At 44.9% G+C, this 20,062-nt stretch overlaps 1 protein-coding gene across 2 annotated transcripts in view; it reads right to left on the reverse strand.

Moving 5' to 3' along the window:
• LOC146799097 (sodium/potassium/calcium exchanger 4-like) overlaps positions 1–20,062 on the reverse strand; it is a 611,785-nt gene that overhangs the window by 356,527 nt on the left and 235,196 nt on the right. The gene's annotated exons all lie outside the window — the stretch shown is intronic.

The following is a 20,062-nucleotide window of genomic DNA, read 5'->3' on the forward strand; positions in this document are numbered from 1 at the left end:
TTGGAGTGTAGTGTATGTATGAACCGAGAGGTAGCTGCAGTACTGTCTAGAGGTATATGAATGGGGAATTATCACTGGGGACAGAGACATAGCTGCAGCACTGCATAGAAGATTTAGAATAGGGTAGTTACAGACGGGACCAGAGAAGCAGCTGCAGCACTGTCTGGAGGACTTGGAAGGAGGAATTACCACTGGGAACAGAGACGCAGCTGAAGCACTGCCTATGAGACTTAGAGTGGGAGAGTTACCGACTGGACCAGAGAAGCAGCTAGCAGCACTGTCTAGAGGGCTTAGAATGAGGAATTACCACTGGGAACAGAGACGCAGCTGAAGCACTGCCTAGGAGACTTAGAGTGGGAGAGTTACCGACTGGACCAGAGAAGCAGCTAGCAGCACTGTCTAGAGGGCTTAGAATGAGGAATTACCACTGGGAACAGAGACGCAGCTGAAGCACTGCCTAGGAGACTTAGAGAAGGGGAGTTACCGACTGGACCAGAGAAGCAGCTAGCTGCACTGTCTAGAGAGCTTCGAATGAGGAATTACCACTGGGAACAGAGACGCAGCTGCAGAACTGTCTGGAGGATTTAGAATGATGAATTATCACTGGGACCAGACAAGCAGCTAGTAGCACTGTCTGGAGGACAAAGAATGGGGGAATTACCAATGAGACCAGAGAAACAGTAAGCAGCACAATCTGGAGGACTTAGAATGAGGAATTACCACTGGGAACAGAGCCACAGCTGCAGCACTGCCTAGAGGACTTAGTATGAGGAACTACCACTGGGACCAGCACTGTCTAGAGGACTTACAATGAGGAATTACTGATGAGACCAGAGTAGCAGCTAACAACACTGTCTAGAGGACGTAGAATGAGGAATTACACATGGGACAAGAAAAGCAGCTAGTAGAACTGCCTAGAGGTTAAGGAATGAAGAATTACCACTGTGGCCAGAGATACAGCTGCAGCACTGCCTAGAGGATTTAGAATTGGGGAGTTACTGATGGGACCAGAGAAGCAGCTAGTAGCACTGCCTAGAGGACTAAGAATGAGGAATTACCACTGGGAACAGAGACACAGCTGCAGCTCTGCTTAGAGGACTTAAAATGTGGGAATTTCAACGGGGCCAGAGAAGCTGATGCAGCACTGTTTAGAGGACTTAGAATAATGAATTACCGATGGGACCAGAGTAGCAGCTAGCAGCACTGTCTAGAGGACTTCGAATGAGACCAGAGAAGCAGCTAGTAAAACTGCATAGAGGACTTAGAATGAGGGATTACCGATGGGACCAAGAAAGCAGCTAGCAGCACTGTCTAGAGGACTTCGAATGAGACCAGAGAAGCAGCTAGTAAAACTGCATAGAGGACTTAGAATGAGGGATTACCGATGGGACCGAGAAAGCAGCTGGCAGCACTGTCTAGAGGACTTCGAATGAGACCAGAGAAGCAGCTAGTAAAACTGCATAGAGGACTTAGAATGAGGGTTTACCGATGGGACCAAGAAAGCAGCTAGCAGCACTGTCTAGAGGACTTGGAATGATGAATTACAGACCAGACAAGAGAAGCAGATAGCAGCACTGCCTAGAGGACTGAGAATGAGGAATTAACACTGGGACCAGAGAAGCAGCTGTAGCCCTGTCTAGAGGACTTAGACTGATGATTTACCACTGGAGTCAGAGAAGCAGCTGCAGCACGTTGTAGAGGACTAAGAATGAGGAATTATCACTGGGACCAGAGAAGCAGCTAGTAGCACTGTCTAGAGGATAATGATTGGGGAATTACCACTGGGAATGAAGACCCTGCTGCATCACTGCCTAGAGGACTGTGAATGGAGAATTACCACTTTGACCAGAGACACAACTGCAGCACTGCCTAGAGGACTTATAAGGAGGAATTACCGAAGACCGGAGTAGCAGCTAGCAGCACTGTCTAGAGGACTTAGCATGAGGAATTACTGACGGGACCAGAGAAGCAGCTAGCAGCACTGCACAAAAAGGTATCATAACAAAAGGAGCAGCCGTTGGAGCCCGGACTGGGAACAGCCAACTACGGCAGGCATTGTAATCTAGGTCCAGCAAGAAAATGTAGAGAAATCGGAAAAGATAGGACCCAGGATGGTCAGCAACAGAGGCCAACGTTATACAGGGCCAGGACCCGAACCAAAAGGAACTTGTAGAAGGCAGAAGAGGCGGGGACCAGCAGCTTGCTGCTGATGTTGTCTGAGTCCTGTGGCTAGAGACAATAGAGGCTGCCCCTGTCCCAGCAGCTGTGACATACTGGGCACCCCAGGCAAGATTAAGGATAGGGGAACTTGACTAACAAAAAAGGAAAATCAGCTGCAAGCTGCGATATAAAACTCTCCTCCATCTTCAACACATTAGCACAGCTTTCTGGTAATAAACAGCTTGTCTGAGTCATGGAAGCGCTTCACAGCAAGGCTGCAGGGAGTGAGCACCGCTGAGCAGGAAATTAACAAAACAAGTGGTGCGCGACATTAATCTATATGGCTCATCATGAAATAATGCATGTACAGGGGCAGTCTCTAGGGCGTGACCAAACCAGCAAAAGGAGGGACAAATGTAAACTATAACCCAATAAAAAAAAGGGTTTTTGAAAAGCACATGAAGAAGCCAATGAAAAGCGATGGGTGTGCTGAATGCCCATACACTGGATACAGCATGCCTCGCAGAGCAGCGCAAGTGTGCTGCTAGGCTTGACCTGAAAAGGGCAACTGAAACGGGTCCCTTTCGGGCTCTATACTTAACCCCATAATTTATCCAGCAGAAAAACACACACTACAGCAGGTGGAACAAACAAAGGAAACACTTCTTTGAGCGACTTGCAGGCAGTTATATTGCCCACTGTTGCTTTCCCCAGGCCTGCAATAAAGTCAACTAACAGGAGGGAAAAGGCCAAAGATGCTTTCCTTTCTGTTCTTGTAGAAGATAAGGATCACCTTTACCCAGGATCGTGCTCTATTAAGGGACTCATCTTGTATATCCTTGCATTGCACACAGGACCGGAAGACCCGGTCTTCATTTGCTGCTGTAACAGCACCATTTTGAATGCACCTATCATTTTCTGTGTACATTGTAATAGTAAATGATCAGCCATGGAGCCTGCTTGCAGTCCAACTCAGTATACATTTTTTATTTTTTTATTTTGCAGGTGCTCCTGGGCCCTGCATCGGGTGGGAAGGGGGTGAAGGGAATTAATATATTTGGGAAAGAAATATCTCTGTCAGACCAATAACGCTGGGCAGAAGTGTAGCTTTCATTGGTGCATCAGGTGCAGTGGCACCAGGGCCCAGAGGCCTGAAGAACCATCTTAACTATGATTATTGTTGTATTTTCTTAATTAAAACTGCAGCCAGGTGGCCCTTGTTTGATGCTATCAGAGTTTGGGGTTGAAGTAATAGACAGGATCATAAAAAAGGTTGTCTTAAGGCTGGGCGTATTTTGAATTGGTTACTTTGCAGCAAGAACTCAAATTTTCCAAAATATTTTGCAAAATTGCATGGTATTATGCAAAATACTGATCTGGCGTTTTGCTCCGTTTAGGGCGAAATACGTCCTGTCATTTTTTATTTAAAAAAAAAAAAAAAATTGCATGTGACATGAACAACAGCCGCCTAAATTCAGTTCGTTCTAAATCTCAATCAGCCGATATGGCATACTCTTGAGCACTTTGCAATAGTAACACAAAATGGCTGAAATAAGGCTAGATTATGCCGTCATAAGCAACATTTTGCCAAAGCCAACTTTAGCAACTAAATCAAAATGATGACTACCAATAAGTATAGAGGCCTACAGAGTAGAGTAAATGGGAAGGTAGTGGTGCATCTTTAATGACTATACTCAACTTTCACCAGTTCTGCCTGGTTACTGTTTGATGTAATGCACTATGTAGTCAAAGGTAAGCCCAGACGTGCTCCTTTGCCTGTTGTGTCAAAGGATCCCAGCTTTACTTCATGGATAAGACCTAACAAGGCTAAAACTGGGCTAAGGGTTGCTTATGTAACTTTCTGGCGTGGCCCCATCTGGCAGATCAGGATTAACTTTTCCCATAATGAGCAGGGTCATTACTGATTTGCATAAGGCAGGCCTTAGTTCACAGCAGCACAGTGGGTGAAAAACAATGGTTTGGAATGCTACCTAGCAGAACTGCCAGTGGTTTAGGCTATTTGTAGCATTCCTCCCATCAGCTTCTCTGTATTTGATGTAAAGCCCGAAGTGGCCAAGGATAAGCCCATATGTGAATCTCTTGCATGAAGTGCCACAGAGGCCACGTTATATCTTTTTGACATGGCCTAACTGGGCCAAAACCATTCTGGGATAGCTCGAGTTCCCTCCTGGGCAGTTCAGGATGGTCTAGTTCCAGGAAAAGCAGGGTCGGTACAAATCCAAATAAAACAGGCCTCTGCCTGGAGTGCCACAGTGGGCGGAGTTGGAATCCTACCCAAAGTGATTGCCAGTTGTTAGACTACTCATAAGCATTCTTACCATCACTTTTTGTGAGTTTGGTTTCTGACTACATTCAACACATTTTAAAGGGGACAATGGGCAGGAATGTGGTACATGAACTTTCTTTAGGTGCTAAGGATATGGGCAGGATAGTTTATGCCTGCAGAGACTGTTTCTGGTGTTGCCACGTGGGATGTAAAGTGCAGGGACCATACATCAGGGCAGAACCTGCCACTGCAACAACAGTGCCATCTGCTCCTGCCACATCTTTGCATTTTTCCATGTCTACATACTCCCGCAGTTTAGCCCGGTCACCGGAGGTTGCCAGCAGTTAGCGGCCTTCTCTTATCTTTGCTGCAGCCCATTTCTTTGCCACGCCATCTTGTTCCTCGCTGTGTTACCTCACCGCTACACTGCTGCGCCCCTGTATTGATATCATCTGGGTACTGGAGAGCTGGAGCGTGGAGAGAGCAGAAGGAAGAAGCTTTAAGGAGCCCCATCATGCGGTCAGGCTGTGAGGGACCCGGGCAGTGCCAGGGATCAGCAGCTAGATGGTTTGTCCTAGATTCACCCTGCTGATCTCTGCATTCCGCCTTCTACTAAACCCTAATGATTAAGGCCCTGTAATTAAGTTCTGTCATGCCCCAAGATAGCCTATGAAGGCCTTGAAAACCTTGTATATTTTGTAAAGTAACGAGGAAAACCTAAAGCTTGCTTCTGCTTGCTTTCAATAACAGAATACTGTCTGGGTTGTTCCTCCTGGGCCCCTGGACTCTTAACCACATTATGTGTGACCCACCACTACATGTGATTGGATGTGTGCTTAATGGGCCCCTCTAAAGAGTCTTTATCAAAAGAAAGTAGCACAGGACTTCACGAACATACTCTGAGGACACCAGGGTAACTGTGCAGAAAGCACAGGATACATATACTGATGTGAGTAACTTTTAAAAGAACTTTAACAGTGCATGCAGGATTTCAATTTTTTTCAATTAAAAAACTTTGTTTGAATACCGGAGATATCCATGAACGTGTAGCCAAATACAATAGAATAGATACAATAGAATAGATACAATAAAATAGTTAACAAAATACGATAAAATAGTTAAAAGTTAAATTCCCCAACATCCACATTGAAAAAAGTACCTCCAATAATTACAACAAACCTAATCAGTGTTCATGGAGCCGCGAGCTCTGACCACAGCTCTCAGAAAAGCACCCAGGTGGATTATCACATCATCGCCCATTAGTTGGAATAGGCCATTTGAGGCTTCTCTGATATTATCAATGTTTCCTTTTTTCATGAGGGGAAACAAAAAATGCCTAGTAAGCATTACATGACATCCACAAAAAAGTAACATGCAACATTGTTTGGGCAGAATTCCCATTACAGGTGCATGGCAATTGTAGGGTTCATTTATTCCTTGGGCGATGCACACTTTTCATAGGGAATAAAAGTTGAAAACCCCATTAAGCCATTATAACCATATCTACTACTACCAAGAGTTAGAACTGAACCCAAACAATCACAACAATAAAACTATTTAAAAATTTAAAAGTTATGTAGGAATATCTAAGATGATGGTAGATAACGTATAGGAACACTGGAAGCTAAACCATGGGAAGCCCACCTACTTTACTAGTGTCAGGGCCAGGGGTCAGACCACACTGAAACATCTCAGGGGAGATTGCAGCAGCTACTCCTTCCTAAGGTGGGTTGGGACGCTTCGGCTCTTGGAGATGATGAAATCAAGATAGGAAACAGGAATGTAGGCAGGCAGTAAATTGGTATCAGATGTGAAAGGGGTAATGATGAATCAATCTGAAAATATTCTATGGAATATTGCGGATAGAGCATACAGACTAGTTGGGAAGGGGAATTGTCTTAGAGTGCGGTCAAAGCTAATTTTTTTAGTAAAGCGATATATATGCTCCTTCCTCTCTAATTCAACAACCACTCTTCAGAGTCTGAAATTGAATTTAAAGAGTGCCAAGAGTGGTTCCATTAATCTAATTCTACATACAGTCAAGGGTCAACTTAGAAAAGTGTTAAATGTTCTGAATTAAAAAAGTTAAGTTTGTTGTTGATGGATAGTTTAATGTAAATTCCCGCCTTGCTTGAGTTTTACTGATATTACCTGGATAACACTGAAATATCGGCAGGTCAGAGTGATAATAAAATTGGTCAACAATATCTTTAATTTATTCATACAAATGGGGTTGAAGTCAATAACTTCAAAAAATAAACCCAGTGGTGTAGCTGAGAAGGTAGGCGAGGGGGCGGTCCCACTCCGGCGGCACTCTTTTAGGGGACAGCGGAGGTGAACAAGTCATGTCAGTTGACTACCACTATCTACCATCATGCCCCGGCCCCGAGAACAAGTCGTCTGTCGGCTGCACCTCCCTCCCCCCATAACAAGTTTTTTGTCGGCTGCCCCCCGGAATAAGTCATCCGCCAGCCACCCACTCTTTCCTGACCGGGCAACAAACTTAGGGGAGGTCCCAGGTGGTGGTGGTTGAGCAACTTCACTGAATAAACCGGGCACCCGATGACATAATATACGTTGGTCACTCGCATGGGAAGGTCTTTTGGATACTGCTACTGCAGTTAATAGAACATAAGTTGACCATCAATCGCTGCATTCGACACTAGCACTTCAACAGTGGATCGGCTCCTTTGTAGTAACCAATGGGACACTGTGCATGCACAGATCATTTCACAGCAATCAAGGCCTCCTCCAGAACGAATGTCGATTTGCAAGCATGGGTAGAAAGAAATCAATCATATGTGTTGCCTAATGTATCAGAGGCAGAGGGGGCAAATAACACAAAGTACAATAAAGCTATGGCAGAACCTCAGGAATTAATTATATTTTTTCTTAGATTCCCTTTCAGTCCAAAGAAATATTATTTTGAGAACTGTGAACAAAATAAATGTTTTGCCTAGGAGATACGTGAACGGAAGTGTGGCATCTGAAAAAACAGGTTTCAAACTTCACCCACAGTGGCAGAAATCCCCACCTAAATGTCCAAATGTACTAGTAGTAAGATCACACTCATAAATACTGCTGCAGGAGACTCCACCCCCTTATATGAGGTGGTGTAGACATACAAGTCTACCCTAAAGTGTAAATCTGCACTTGGAAATGGTGCACAGCAAAGAGTGTAGACGTACACCTAGGCGTAGTAGAAATTATATATGTGACTAAATATATATGTGCACATCTACCTTTGCGAATAAAGCCCAGATTTAGGGTCAGATAGCCTCAGTGAAAGAGCAGAGCAAATGTACACAAAGTTTAGCATAATTGTTGTGAGTGCAACGAGAGAATTGTGCTAAAACTCACCGTTAGCGCTGCTTTAAACAACATTGTATTGCATTGCATAGCTCCAGACTCCCCATAATTCATGCAAAGTGGGTGTACAGTGTAGTCTTAACAACAATGCAAACTGATATTTAGCAAACAACAACAAAAATCAGAGGCAGATAAAAATCGCCTACAAACTCCCCTTTTCCCAGGAAAATATCATTGAGGGTGGTTCTGTGGTGACACAGAAAACACCTTCTCCAGTTGGCCAGATATGATTTGTAATGAAGGCTGCATAAGGAAAAGGTATTCACATTGAGGGTAATAGTGCTTGGCAAACTGAGGAGGAGATAAAACAAAAGGCTTAGACTAAGCAGTGCTCTTATTTTTAGGCTCCTTGAACAAACGAGGTTGTTATTAGGCCTAGCTACAGGTAGGCTGCATGCAATCCCGGCATGTTAAACTACTTGCTCTGCTGCATCTGCTAGCATCAGGCTCCATCCAGAGCTCATGTGTATCAGTGGCAAGGGTCCCACAAAGAGCATTATCTGAATTCCTGCCATGTATATTAGAGACAGCCTTATCCATTATGCCACAAAGGTTCAGTTTCTCTATAGAAGGACCCAGTCCGCAACCAGTGAAGTTTATTTGTCACAGACAACTTCTTACACATCATAGGTGCCCTTGATTGCACACATGTCGCATTTGTACAACCTGCTGTTGTAGCATGCACCGACAGAGACAGACTTATAACGTGCAAGCAATCTGTGATGATAGCTTATTCTTCACAAATGTGGTATCCAAGTTCCCTGTAACTGCTCAAGGTCCCTACATGTTCAGGCATAGCACCATCAGTCAATTGTTTCAAAAGTATCTGCATGAACAAAGCCTACTGGAAGGTATGTATGACACATGACACTAGTACTAAGGGACAGACGTTTGTTAACATGCAACATGTGCAATATATATTCAATTCTCCACATAAGATGATCTTGAAACTGTTGCTGATGACAGCACATACTCATTCAATCACTGCATGCGCAAGAAGAATTTAACACTGCACACAGGAAGGGATTCAGCATCATTAAGAAGTGTTTTTGGCATCTTCAAATTTAGATTCAAGTGCTCAGAGCTGTTTGGTGGTAGATTATTGTACTGACCGAACATAATTTACAGCATGGTTATGTCATGATTGTTGAGTGTTGTGCTTTTCACAGATTACATGTACAAACTGGAGGACCACCTGATAAATACCCAGACATGTATGTGCAACATCACAATAAAGAGAGAAACAGAGAGTCCAACAGTGACAAGGATTCACAGGATGGATGGAAAGGAGCTTCAGAATCATAAAGCACTCCTTTACTTGTCAGTCACATCAACCTTAGAAAACAATATGTAAATGTGGTACTGAGCAACATATCTGACCTTTTGGGCAAACATGGACACGTTAATCTGTAAATGGCACGGAGATGTGGGGCATCATGAAAACAAGGTGAGCCGCAACTTATCACAAATGAAAATATATTCAGTTCTCTGCTAAACTGGCACAGGTCTATAAAAAGACTGGCCAGACATGGAAATGATACCACAATCTGCAGTATGCAACTGAAGAGTATACAAGCTATGCTTTGTGAGATGCATTTTTAGAAGAAATGTGAGTCACTTTCAGACATATGATGTGCATTTTCTTTGGTACAGAATACTTTATTCTCCTTCTATGCAGACAATGTGCATTGGATCTGCTTTCCTGCTATTAATGCCTCAGCGCACCATTGAGTATGAAGACTTAAATGAGCCTGTTGGCTTACTCCCGGCCTGAAACCCAATGCGGAGTGTGTGGATACACCGTTGCAAAACCCCTGTGAGTGATGCGGAACCGTGGCTGTGTCCCTTTGTAATCCGGCAATTTGGGCATTGATGTTCAGGTTACACCTGCCCATGACATCTATTGCACATGTCAGACTACTGGTCACCCTTCTCAGTGTCTCAAGAGACCGCTTCATATCAGCAGACAGCTGACCAATCACATTCCTCCTCTCAGCTGATCTATCGTTTAAAGACTTCACCAACTCAGCAGGGCTTTCTTGATGTCCATCAAGATATCCTCCATTCTTGTCAAGCACATGTTTGGGTCTGTCTGCTCAGATTTGTGTCTGAAAGGTAAATATCTTGTTATAAAAGTCAATGAGATGCTGTCGCATTTTTGTGGACATCCTGTGTGAATTTAGGGATTACAGTTGTACCAGTGGATGACCTAGTCATTTATTTAGATGGGTGGGTTTATTTCCTGCTTTTTAGATTGCCTGATATCCTCCAATACTAACATCACAGTGTCGGTACCACTGTATGTGTGCATTGTTGGCGCCTTTAGAAGGCATTATGTCATTGTCCCCTGTACTAATTTTGCCTACACAGAAGGGTAACATTGAATGATAAATATTGGTCTTTCCTCGTGCATGCCATTATTTGAGATATACATTTAAAAACGTTTTCAGATCTTTTTTGAGATACTAGTGGGCCTGCAGCACTAATTGTGCCACCCACATCAGTAGCCCTGAGGAGATGTCTCAGGCCTGCCACCGCGGTGCCTGTGCACAGTTTGTTAACTTCCATGTCGACTTGGCAAGTGCGCCCACTTGTTCCCATAGGACAGAATGGGGAGTTTGCTTATAACATCTTATAAGCATACCTGCCCCTGGGAACAAAGTAGGAAAATGAAGTTTAGTATGCCTGAACTCAGAATGCTAAAATGCATCTTTTAGTGAGGCTGATTATTACATTCTGTGTTTGAAAATACCACTATTAGAAAGTAGGTATTTACCTGTTTAGCCATCCAGTGTGCCTCTGCTAGGATGTGGATTGACTGTCTGTGTTTGAAGTGTCAGGGGCTGGGGAGGAGTAGTGGCTCCAGAGAGCCTGATGAGCCAGGGCTGGGCTGAATAGACCAGGGCTACATTTAGAGTAGGGGAGGAGATTTTCTTTCACCTGAATGGGCCTGGTCTGTTTTCCACAATGCTGTCTCCACCTCCTGCCAGGAAGCTGCACCAGACAGGACAGAACTGGTTTTGGCTGGGCACAGGGCTTCTCTGCACAAAGGGAACAAATACATTTTGGGGTATAAATATTAGACCTTAAACTCCAGAACTTTAGATCATTCCTGGAATTCAAGCGGAACCTTTGCCAAGGAGAAGAGACGGACAGACTGGGGAGAAGTACTGCCCCTTTGCTGTGTGCTGTGTGGGGTTGGCTTGCAGTTGCTGTTTCCACCAAGGAAAGGAGAAGGACTTTGCTGTTTGCTACGTCCCCTGCCTGAGGGAGATCTCCTAGGGCTTGAAATAGAGCTTGCCTCCTGTTCTGAAGTCTCAGGGACACAAAGACTTCACCTCAGCTCCCCTGAACTGTGCAGTTGTGATTTCTGACCTGCCAAGAGGTGCCTGTGCCAGTTTTAGGTCTCTGGAGGTTGTTGCTGCTGTTTGGGAGCAGGAAGAAAGAAGAAACTTAAAGAACTACAGAAATCGACACATCGCTCTTTTTGCGGCTGTATTTCCGATGCATCTTAACTGCGCGAGAAGTATATCCACACATCACCACGCCACTGTGAAAACCGACACGGCGCCTGTCGCCGCGGCAAGAATCGATGCATCAAGGGATCGTGGCTGAAGTGGACCAACGCAGCGCCATTCGACGCCACCGCATCGATCGCCGACGCATCCCAAATTTACACGCATCATACTTATGCGGCAAGTTTTCCCGACGCATCACCTGCAGACCAGAACCGTCACAAAGAAGCGATGCATCACTCCCCATACAGACCAGAGTCAACGCAACTTGTCCTCTGCGTGTCACAGAGCTGCTGCATTGCCTTCCCAAGGTCTCAGGAGTGTCGCTTCTCTTTGTTTTCCGACTCTGCAGCTGTTTGGCTTGTGAATTTTGACGCATCTACAGGCACGTTGGTGTAAAATCACGCATCCATAGTTTTCTATGGTACAAGTTCTTGAAATTCTTTGAAAGTCATATTTTTAACTGTGCATGTTGGATCTTTGTCGTTTTGGTCTTGTTTAGTTTAGATAAAGATATTTTATTTTTCTAAACTGGTGTGGTGTCCATTTGTGGTGTTTTCACTGTGTTACTGTGAGTGTTGGTACAAATACTTTACACATTGCCTTTGCGATAAGCCTGTCTGCTTGTGCCATGCTACCAAGGGGGTGAGCAGGGGTTCTTTAAAGTGCGTATCCCCCTTACCCTGACTAGAAGCAAGGGTCCCTATTTGGACAAAGGTACCTACCTCTGCCAACTAGGGAGCCCCATTTTTAACAGTAACTTGGAACTTAAAGGGTGAGTTTGAAAATGACTGTGCTTGTAGGAGACTTGTTTCCATGTACATACCTTTGAAAGTCACTTCCTCCAAGTTTCTCTGTTTCAATGTGAGATACAAATGCACCTGCTTGTAAGAAACTGAAGGCCACAAGAAACAAGTTGGCTATAAATGTATGTGGCACTCTCCCTTGGGGAACTGATCTCCTTGATGACGGTTGAAAAGATTTCTCTCAAAATGTTTCGCGGTCACTACTTTTAATAGCGGCATTTTGCACACTCATTCCAAACCAGTGTACTGGAGTTTACTTCAGCAGAGATGTATGCTAAACCTCATGTTGTCACTTCACTTAGCTCTTGTGTGGAACTGAACTGATGCCACATGCCAAGGTGGATGTTTGCAGGACAATCACTTCTCCATTCCAAGTATTAAGCATCTCAGTAGCACCCTTCATCTGCTTCTTCTTTGCAACTGTATCTTGTTCATGTCAAGCATTGTATGTTCGGAGGGTCATATATGTTGCAAGCTATGGCTGGAGAAGCCATCTATGCATATTACTGTGAAATCTGGGAGTTCAACATGTATGTGAATAGATTTTCTTACCTAATGTTGGTTCCTTTTCCATGCCAGCTGCGCCTGTGCCTTCTCTTCCGAAGACCACTTCTGTTCTATTGTGGCTCCCACCTGTTCCTCAATTGCAGTGAGTCCTTCCTCTCAATGCCTTCAGACTCCTGACTTTCAGCCTGGACCTGAGTCTCCTGGCTCCCAGGTAATGTTGTTTATGGCCCTCGAGTCCACCTGTTTTTTTTTCCCAACTAGCATTCTCTCTTCCAGGTGTTTGGTGAATTATTGGCATTGTTATGTTCTGGCTTCACAGCGCAGCTTTCCCCAGACAATTCTGTGAGAACCACCAGGGAGAGGCTTTGTCTCTGCCCACATGTTGGAAGCCATTAGTACATGTTTTGATTGGGCAGACGTTGTGTCCTTCCACAGAAAAGTGCTTGTCCTCTACCCAGCTGTGATCATTTTGTGTACTTATCCAGCTGTCTGAGCTTGAACTTTCAAGGGCGTGTACACACACACACAAATACACACACACACACCTACACACACACCCTCCCCCTTCATTTTAATGCTATTAAAGTGTCTTAGATAACTAGATAAGGTGTTTTTTTTCTCTGGCAGCAGCACAGAAGGGAGGAGGCAGTCATTAACATGCGTGGATTTTTAGGTCTGGCTTGACAGTGCATTCATAAACTAAATCTATTGGCATTGCCAATGGTTGTTTTCTATTGTGCGCCATGATACAATACGGTTTATCATGTCTGTCACATTTGTGCCGCACCCAACATGACGTTGTTTGAGTGCGGGAGCTTGCTGGCGTCACTGGCATGCAAACTTAGCAGATCTGGTGCAACACAAAGTTTGAATGTTGACGCAACACAGCTGTTTTTTCCTTGTGTTGCCCATAAAGGATTTTGGTAAATCGAAGGTCTCAGTAAAGAAAAAAAAGCTTGAATCGGTATTCTCAGTTAAGACAAACTTAGTCCTGCTGCCATATTGTGGAAGTCGTTGGTGTTTGGGTCTTTTAAGTTAGATAGTAAGGTTTGTCGCACAGCTTTCTGATGACGCGTGGGCTTTTATGTGTGTGGCTTGTTTGTATCTGGCGATAAATGGACGCATCTACATACAGATGTATTACAAGACATAATATCTTACAAGGAAATATTTATGTTTAGAGGCCTTATAATCTTTATGAATACACACATCTCTGCCGGAATATGAAGCCTTATGTGCAGAATGGATTTACGAAAGTACCTGACAGGAAATAAATGTGTCTCCGTGTCTTGAAATGAAAAGAAAAAAAACATATGATGTCGTAAATGGTGTTCGTCTGGGAGTCATTAAAATTGCAGACAAGCTGCAAGGGTTAAAAATGATGACACCAGTAAATTAAACCGAGCTAACGAAAAATCAGCCAAGCCATTTCTAACAGTGTTGTTTCTCGCCAATAGGAGTGGTGTAGTTGTTCTCTCTCAAGTGCAGAAAGTAGAGCTCTTAGGCGCAAAGCAGAACATTCAGAATCAATTCGTCCCTAGAACTGCTTGAACTAATCTCAGCCACTAGTAATCCCTTGGGGCGACTTCCAAGTCCGTCGTTGTTTTGCTCGCCATGCCGCCTTAGATTAGGCCCAGCCATATGCGAATCCTCTTTGATCCTGCTCTGAAAGCAATGGGGTTTTGGGTTGCTTGTGTTCCTGTTCACAGAGGAACTGGCCTGGCAGTTTGGGCTGGACTGTTTCTATTGGAGCAGGATCAAGGCTGCTTTGCATATGGCTGGGTCTAATCGGAGGTGGCATGGCGGGCAAAAAACATGATGGACTGGATGCAGCCCAAGTAATTACCAGTGGATGAGATTAATTCAAGCAGTCTGTCCATTACTTTTTTTAAAATTCATCCTGCCACCTGGTATTGGCAGCAGCAACACTGCGCGAGCCTTGCTGAATCATGATTACGTTCTGCCAGCAGCCTGGAGAGCACAGCTACTGGCCTCACGGATCAAATCCGCTGCTGTGAGAGCGGTGCCTGCAAGAGTCCGTGCCTGACACCCCCACAGTGCTTTATTTGTAAAATAATAGGTGCCGGTGCTCAAAGCGCTGCTCAGACACCCGCGGCTGGTGCTATAAAATGTGAAAGCGCGAATAGCAAGGGTGCACAGGGGGAACTACCTTTACAACGCAACTTTTACAACGCTATGCTATTACAACACATTTTTTACAACGCAAAAGCTTTTACAACGCATGCTGTAATAGTATGCGTTGTAACGTCATACATCCGTGCACAGTCCCAAATCCACCTCATGCCTCTTTAATTCACTGCCAGTCAGTCCCTTTCACGTGATCTCCTGCTGTGGTCCGTGCAGGTAACAGCGATGGGGTCTTCGAGGGACGATGCAGAGGGAAAATTATTTATTTATTTTTCCCTCTACATAGTCCCTCGGAATCCCCCCTTACACGGCCCCACCGCCACACCACTGTAACCTGCACTGACCGCGGCTGGTTATCTCACTCTTCAAGGTGTCTGCTTTCTCCCTTGGCGATGCAGTTTCTGTGTTTCTTTTCCTCCATCTTTTTGTTTTGTTTGTTTTTCCCTCTGCTGGCCTCAGAAAATGTCTTCAAGCTCTTCAAGGGGCATTTTACGCCATCTGTGTTGCTCCTTCTGGAGTAGTTGTGGTTCTGTTGCCCTTTGCTTCGCTGTCACGGCCATGGACAATGCTGAGACGTGTGCCAGACGCTCAACGTGCTACAAGCCTAGTGAAATAAACATTTCAACTGGTAATCAGGCTAGCCGTTCTTTAATCCCCAATGCATACTCCTAAATCAAATCAAGACCCCAGCATGTGTCAGACATTTTGTGTTATCAAGCAATATTGAAAACTAGACCGCAGCACAAAAAAACACAGTCACGGGGGTAGTTCTCACAAGAATTGCCAGAAGTGACCCTGTTATCAGAGGGCTTCTAATACAGGCTACTTGCCTCCCCCGTAACAGTTATTCAGCTTGGTTTGATACCTGTAAAGGTATATACTGTTCCCTTTTCCTGTACATCGCTACACTAGAAAGGTTCCTGCCTACACAAGAGCTAGGGAACAACTAATGCACTAGCGCCCAAAAGAAGGCAAAGAAAGCAGACAGGCTGATTCTAAAGCACAGCATCACTGGTGCATTTGAACAGTGTCACCCATCAGACACACAGCAGTGCAAACCAGATTAGCCGGGATTAATACCAAAGCCAGAAAAAAACCAGAGGGCCACGACCAAAGCTTTCACATCAGGGCTGGACTGGTCGTAGCAGGCTCCGGGCCTTTTTCTGCTGGGCCAGATGGGTGGGGCCGGTTTTCGGGCAGTGGGGCCTGATTTGTTACTGGGGACGGTTTTGCAGCAGTGCTGCAATGTTGCCCCACTGTAATAAAAGCGGCAGTAGTGGTGCTAAAGCGGCTGGCAGCAGTGCTAAAGCGGTATCACTGCTTTTCACTGGCACGGCCCCGTGCCACCCCACTATTCCCAGGGCCGGTCCAGCTGAATTACCAGGGCTGGTTTGTGTTACCAGTCCAGCCCTGTTGCCCACGCTTGTAAATAAAGCTTGTCTTTTTTTTTTTAACCAGCGTCAGTATCCAAACACACAAGACAGAAAAACGAAATCAAAAACTATTAATAAGAGTGTAGACCAGCAAACCCTAGTTACAGATCTCTACACAAGCTCAAATAAACAAAACATAGAAAGACAGACCTCCTTGTCTTCCCAGAACATTGAGGCATGGTACAACACATTCCTGTCAAATCTCAAACTCATCTCATAGTGGGAAGAACACCAGGCATCCATATGAGTGCATCCTTGAAGTCACCATTTCCTAGGCACCCAGAGAAAGCTCACTATTAACATTTATAGCATCATAAGAACTTCCGTACACACAAACCCCCAAACTAATAGAAATCCCAACATCTCCATAATCAAGGGTGCCCCACTCCAAAGACCATCCTCAAACCACTCAATACCTCCACTCCTCACCACGCCACCATTCCCCGGCCCTCCCATGCTCAGAAGAAGACTCTGCCATCATCGAGCATTGCAGCTACACTTGACCCACCCGGCCATCATTGGCAGCTAATTATATCCACAAAAGCTTATTGAGACAGATGAAACACAGAGGAAGATCCCATGGGGTGCATACATAACCCAACAATACATGTGTATTTGTAAAGCGCAAGCTCATCCAGAAGGGAATCTTGGCGCTGAATAACAGATGTTTATTGTTACCCAACTCAATGGTACTCATTTAAAGGATGAGATGCAAACCCAACCTTGTGCAACCGCACTGCTGTTTCAACAGTCACCACAACCACCGAACATCAGCTATGGTCACTTATCCTACCTGATTGGATGCATTGTCTCCATACATATCCCTGACTAAGCTTTGTTGTATTCCTCATCCTGTGCTCTCAAGTCAATAAAGGGTTACACGCAGCACGTTTTAAAACTCTAAAGAAACACAACTGGAATTATCGTTCTTGCTTGGTCTGACATTAACATTTATATGGTGTGACTCATGTAGTTTCACCTTTTGGTATTGCTCTAAAAAATGCAGAGCATGTGGTGCAGCTGGTGCGTCCTTGTACCATCAGGTTTAATCTCTTTTTACCAGGTGTTAATCTCTTGATACAGAGATGTTACCCACGACCATAGAGAGTAGGGTTACTGCATAGAACTGCATACTACCAGAGTGCTTAATTTGAGCTGGTGGTTGGGGATGCCTACCAGTACTCATTCTTGATGACCAGCACGTATCCTAAATTGACTTTTCGATCCGTAGTAAGAGAGAAAAAAACACAAAAGGGGGAAAGGAAAAACGACGCAAAGGCACAGGCAAAGGGAGAAAGCAGGGATGAAAAAGAACCTGCATGAGTGAGATAAAGGGTCAGTGGGGTTTTGTGGTGAATTAAAGATCTATGAGGCAGGAGCTCTAAGTGCAGTGGAAAAATAAAAAATAAAATGATAATAACATTATTATAATTTTATGTTTCGTAGCTACAGAGCTAGGCTAGGGTGGGGTGGGGTTGGGGTCCCTGGGGGAGGAGTGGTAGGCACACTCTAAGTGCGCATGACGGTTTGGCAGGCTGTCTTGGGTCGGCAAAACAGTCAGCGCACTTTGCATGTTCCCCACCAGGCAGTAATGCATAGCCTGGTGGGGAACATGCACAGACTCCTAGTCCCCATCTAAGTGCCGAACCACGGCGCTCAGACCAACCACCACGCTGCTGTCATGGTGACAGCAGCATCGTGATTGGCTTAGAGGATACTGTGTGCTTCCTGCTTCCGGACTCAGAGTCAGGAAGAGAAGCAAAGAGACGAAGATGAAGAGACAACGGAAGAGGTAAGTGATTTTTAAAAATATATATTATTGTTGTTTTTTTCAATCCCCCGCCACCACCCACGTTTCCTATCAGCCGCCACTGCCATGGCACTCAACCTTCAAGCGTAGGCTATAGGTTTTTGAACAAAACTTTGCACCCTGACACTTATTCTTTTACAAATTGAGCACTGTACCACGAAAACTGCTGCATATCCTGAATGAGGACTCAGGAGAAATGCAGAAAATTAATTAAACTTTTGAAAGAACAAGTCATAAAGGCCATGTGCATGAACACATTTTCCCATAGACACAGAATAGGAAAAACCCTTTGATGCATCTGGCCCAAAATGCTATGCTTAAGTTTTGGAAGTAATTTACGTATTACATGGCTTTAGCTTTGGGAGTCAATGACTATCATGACAAAAACATGGAAGTCAATTGTAAGCTGAGATGTTAGTGGAATTCTCATGTATTACGTTTCTCTGTTCTGACAACAAAAATAAAAAGCGAAGAAAGCTGGTGAGCTTCGTCGGTGTCCCAATGTAATAACAGGGCATGGGAAGAGACACTGACGGACATGTTGAGGGTGGGAAAACTGAACGTCAGCCAATTAAATAGGGCTTCCTTATATGAAAATCTAGAAATGGTACTTTAAGCACAATGCAATTCAAGCAAGCCTTTGATTTCTTAGGTTATATGTTTGGACGAATTGGCATGTCCTTGTGGTAAAAATGTAAAAAAAGGCTTACCTTACGCACTCAGTGAAAAGTTCAGGCTCAGGGCATTCACTGTTGTTCAGTCATAATTTTTTCAATCAGCTGATGTTAGAATCACAGAGAAGTTAATGGGAGAAACGTAGGTCAATTAACCTTTTCATTCATTTGATTCTTGCGAACCAAAGGGGAAAAGGAATCCATTCAGTCACTTTCTACGGTTCGCCATTCTATGTACATACCACTCCACATCATAATAAAACAGATTCAGAATGCATGGAGCCCTGGGGAAGCATTTGGGGTTGCATTGCCAGTACACTGTGTTGTAACAGAAGGGGTGAAAACACGTGTGCTTCCCCTTCTGTAATACGGATTCCATAGGCACACATTTTGTGCCCACTCAATCCCAAGGTGGCTCGATGCAAATGAAGGAACTCCTTTGCCCCGCACTAAATTTCTAGGCCAAACAGACCAGTGGGATGTGCTCCGTCAGGGGGCTCCCCGCCCCCAAAGGTGCCCTTACGAGGAAGCGCTAAGATGCAGTCAAACACTGGACCTGCCTGTAGGGGAATCTCTGTCCCTTCTTGAACATGCTACTTGTTCACACATGCACTGGAGACCATTTATTGTAATATGGTGCCCAGTCCCTGTGGGCACTATCTTACATTATATGGCTCCTGCTGTACTCCATGTTCCTGATAACTGGAATACATGTCTAGGCAGAACCGGCCACAGCTCGCTACTCCAGTGTATTCGATCAACCCTATGAATGCATTAGAATCATGAGAGGAACAATTTGGACCTTGTATTTCTTCACATGGGCTACGGATTTTCGAGCCAATCCACTCACGCTACAATATTTGTGCTCAGACCACCTGCTTTATCCAATGACCCTATAAAGACTATGGTGAGTCACAGTGTTAGCCAGCAGAGCCGTACTTGTAGCCCAAAGCAGCCCTGGGGATTTTTTCTCGTACTAGTCCCTGGGAAAGCACTGTCTGGCACCGGAAGGCTGGAAACGCTTGCTAGCTGCTTTTGTTACAAAGGGCTAATATTGCAGCACTATTGCAAAACCGCCCCCCAGCCTCCCGGGGAAAAGTCCAATGCCCGGTACGGTCAGCCTAGTCCTTTTGCTTATTTTATGCCCCATGTCCTCTACCTCCTTGAAGGTATCATTGCTTAATGCTGCCAGCAATTATAACCAATGTAAAGTGACGCCCAGCACCAGTGGTGTAACGAAACTTGGGGGGGGGGCCTGCAAGGTATGTGGGGGGGCACCCTCTGGGCTCAATCAGGAGCTCCCGGGCCGGAGCACTGGGCTGAGGGGGCCCCTGGAGCTTTTCCCCCCTCCCC

Source organism: Triturus cristatus, chromosome 9, assembly GCF_964204655.1.
Source record: "Triturus cristatus chromosome 9, aTriCri1.1, whole genome shotgun sequence".
Lineage (NCBI taxonomy): Eukaryota > Metazoa > Chordata > Amphibia > Caudata > Salamandridae > Triturus > Triturus cristatus.